At 63.8% G+C, this 3,594-nt stretch overlaps 1 non-coding gene across 1 annotated transcript; it reads right to left on the reverse strand.

Annotated features, from left to right (window-relative positions):
- Positions 1–2,597: 2,597 nt before the first annotated feature.
- Positions 2,598–2,716, reverse strand: LOC131873127 (5S ribosomal RNA). Its single transcript, XR_009371162.1, has one exon. It is a non-coding gene; the product is annotated as a 5S ribosomal RNA (ribosomal RNA).
- Between the last annotated feature and the right edge of the window lie 878 nt (positions 2,717–3,594).

The following is a 3,594-nucleotide window of genomic DNA, read 5'->3' on the forward strand; positions in this document are numbered from 1 at the left end:
GCCCCGGGTGCGCACCTCGCCTGCACCTTGGCCGGGGTGGGCACCTTGGCTGGGTTTGCCCAGGGTGCGCTCCGAAGCGGGGTTACTGGAGCGCCCCCTCTTTTTTTGTCAGAGCGTTTGGTGGGGTTTCTCGCATTGGCTCTTCCCAGGCCCGGTTGTTGGGTGCGCTCCCACCCTGGCGCGCGCGAAGTTGGAAGTTGGGTTAATTGCCCGGGCGCGCACCTTCGCCAGGGTGGGCACCTTGGTGCGCACACCTTGGCTGGGCTGCGCACCAGGGCGGGCTCAAGATGGCACCAGCATTCCCTTTTTCTCACTATCTTTCAAAACGGAAATTTTAAAATCTCGTTTTTTTTTTGCCTTTTATGGAAATTAGTGAAGGCATCGCATCAAAGGTGCGCACCTCGCTGCCCACCTTGGTGTGCTCCGAGGTGCCCACCACGGTGCGCAACGCCGGTGCGAACCCGGGAGCGCCCCGATGTGTGCTCCAAGGTGCGGCGTGCACGAAGTCGGACCCCGGTTTGCCCCGGGTGCGCACCTCGCGTGCACCTTGGTGCGCACACCTTGGCTGGGTTGCGCGGCCTGGTGGGCACCATGGTGCGCACCAAGGAGCGCTCCGAAGTGTGCTCCAAGGTGCGGCGTGCACGAAGTCGGAGCCCGGTTTGCCCCGGGTACGCACCTCGCGTGCACCTTCGCCGGGGTGGGCACCTCGGCTGGGTTGCGCGCCCTGGTGCGCACCAAGGAGCGCTCCGAAGTGTGCTCCAAGGTGCGGCGTGCACGAAGTCGGAGCCCGGTTTGCCCCGGGTGCGCACCTTCGCCGCGGTGCGCACCATGGCGTGCACGAAGTCGGAGCCCGGTTTGCCCCGGGTGCGCACCTCGCGTGCACCTTCGGCGGGGTTGCGCGCCCTGGTGGGCACCATGGTGCGCACCAAGGAGCGCTCCGAAGTGTGCTCCAAGGTGCGGCGTGCACGAAGTCGGAGCCCGGTTTGCCCCGGGTGCGCACCTCGCGTGCACCTTCGGCGGGGTTGCGCGCCCTGGTGGGCACCATGGTGCGCACCAAGGAGCGCTCCGAAGTGTGCTCCAAGGTGCGGCGTGCACGAAGTCGGAGCCCGGTTTGCCCCGGGTGCGCACCTCGCGTGCACCTTCGCCGCGGTGGGCACCATGGCGTGCACGAAGTCGGAGCCCGGTTTGCCCCGGGTGCGCACCTCGCGTGCACCTTCGCCGGGGTGGGCACCTCGGCTGGGTTGCGCGCCCTGGTGCGCACCAAGGAGCGCTCCGAAGTGTGCTCCAAGGTGCGGCGTGCACGAAGTCGGAGCCCGGTTTGCCCCGGGTGCGCACCTCGCGTGCACCTTCGCCAGGGTGGGCACCTCGGTGCGCACACCTTCTCAATGTTTTCTTGCCTTTTCTGGAAATTGGTGAAGGCAGCGCATCAAAGGTGCGCACCTCGGTGTGCTCCGAGGTGCGAACCCGAGAGCGCTCCGAGGTGCCCACGAAGTCGAAAGTCGGGTTAATTGCATTGTTTTCCCCGGGTGCGCTCCGAGGTGCGCAACATCGGCGCGCACCAAGGAGGGCTCCGAAGTGTGCTCCAAGGTGCGCACGATGGCGTGCACCTCTGGTGCGCACGATTCGGAGCTCGGTTTGACCGGGGTGCGCACACCTTGGCTGGGTTGCGCACCTTTTGTGCGCTCCAAGGTGCGCACGAAGTCGGAGCTCGGTTTGCCCCGGGTGCGCACCTTCGCCAGGGTGCGCACCTTGATGCGCACGCCTTGGCTGGGCTGCGCACCTTGGTGGGCGCCATGGTGCGCACCTTTCGTGCGCTCCAAGGTGCGCACGAAGTCGGAGCTCGGTTTGCCCCGGGTGCGCACCTTGGTGGGCGCCATGGTGCACTCCGAGGTGCCCAAGATTGGTGCGCACCAAGGAGCGCTCCGAAGTGCGCTCCAAGGTGCGCGCGAAGTCGAAAGTTGGGTTAATTGTCCGGTTTGCCTCGGGTGCGCACCTTGCGTGCACCTTCGCCAGGGTGGGCGCCTTGGTGCGCACACCTTGGCTGGGCTGCGCACACCTTGGCACCCGCGTTTCCTTCATTTTAAATTTTTTTTTTTTACAATCTCTCAAGTGGGAAATTCTATAATCTCAACTTTTTTTGCCTTTTCAGGAAACTTTTGAATGGAGCGCATCATTGGTGCGCTCCGAAGTGTGCTCCAAAGCTCTCTCCAGCTGCGTGCACCTGCCCCGGCCGCGCACCCGGCCCCGCCCAGCTTCGCTCACCTGTCCCGGGCGTCTGGTGCGGAACCTTAGAGTAAGAAACATCACCGTGCACCTTGGCCAACGTGCGCGACTCGACCGAGCGCGCACTGGCCGAGGTGCACACCGATTTCACCTGGGTGCGCGCGCAGCACCTCGGGCGCACCGGGGTGCGCGCACAACGCCCGGGTTGCACCGTGGCCTGTGTGCTCGGGGCGCCTCGGGTGCGCGCTCGGTGTCGCCCCCGCGCGCGCGGTAGTGCGGGCAGCGCACCCCGGCCCGGCCCGGCCCCGACGAGAACGCAAACGGGCAAAAGGTTTATTCAAATAGCATTGCGACGCCCGGCGAAAAACTAAAAAAGGGTGCAACACCGGGACTTCCCGGGAGGTCACCCATCCCAGTACTACTCCGGCCCAAGCGCGCTTAACTGCGGAGTTCTGATGGGATCCGGTGCACTAACGCTGGTATGATCGCACCCGTTATGAGCTTGTCGCAGTGTGTACTTAGCAAACCGCGACCCACGTGCGAATCCACCCCGGCCACCCACCCCCGTCGAGGTGCACACCCTCCCTCGCGAAGTGCGCCCCGTTCGCCAAGTGTGAGCCCTGCCCGGGTGCGCGCACCTTGCTAGGGCGTCGGGTGTGCACCCGGCCCGGCCTACGTGCGTGCACCTGGAGGGGGCGTCGTGTGCGTGCAGTGTCCCGTCTGCAACGCGGTGCCCACACACCACCTCGGGCGCAACGACCTGCGCTCACATGTGGGCCGAGTGCACCTTGGTGCATGTTCGGGGCGCCTCGGGTGCACGCTCGATCTTGCCCCGGTGCACCAAGGCGCTCGGTTTGCCCCGGGTGCGCACTTGGTGCAAGGTGGGCACCCAAAATAGGGATCAAGCACCAAAACACAAGTTTCGGGATGCAAAATGGGACCCAAGGACCACAAATGCGTTCCAAGACCCATGATGGGTCCACGAGAACAAAAATGTGTTCCGAGACTTAATAAACAAATATTGGGTTTTAGGAGAAGAAACATGCTCTGATGCCCAAAACGAGAATCGACCCCGAAAAGGCCACAGGCCAAAAGTGGGATGCGAGACAAAAAAAAATGGGACCCGAGGACCAAAATTGGGTTCCCAGGTCGAAGACAGGGCAACCGGACAAGAAACGACCTCTAAGGCTCGAAATGAGTCCCGACGACTAAAACTTGACAAGAAGCACCCATCAGGCACCCAACTCGACACCCATGGGATGCCGACCCACCCGGGCTTCCACCTAGCACACCTTGGCACCCACCCACCCTCGCACCCAACCTCGCACCCAACTTAGCACCTTTGAACCCACATTGGCACTCACCCTGACC

The sequence above is a fragment of the Cryptomeria japonica genome, unplaced genomic scaffold, assembly GCF_030272615.1.
Source record: "Cryptomeria japonica unplaced genomic scaffold, Sugi_1.0 HiC_scaffold_1073, whole genome shotgun sequence".
In the NCBI taxonomy this organism is placed as follows: Eukaryota; Viridiplantae; Streptophyta; class Pinopsida; order Cupressales; family Cupressaceae; genus Cryptomeria; species Cryptomeria japonica.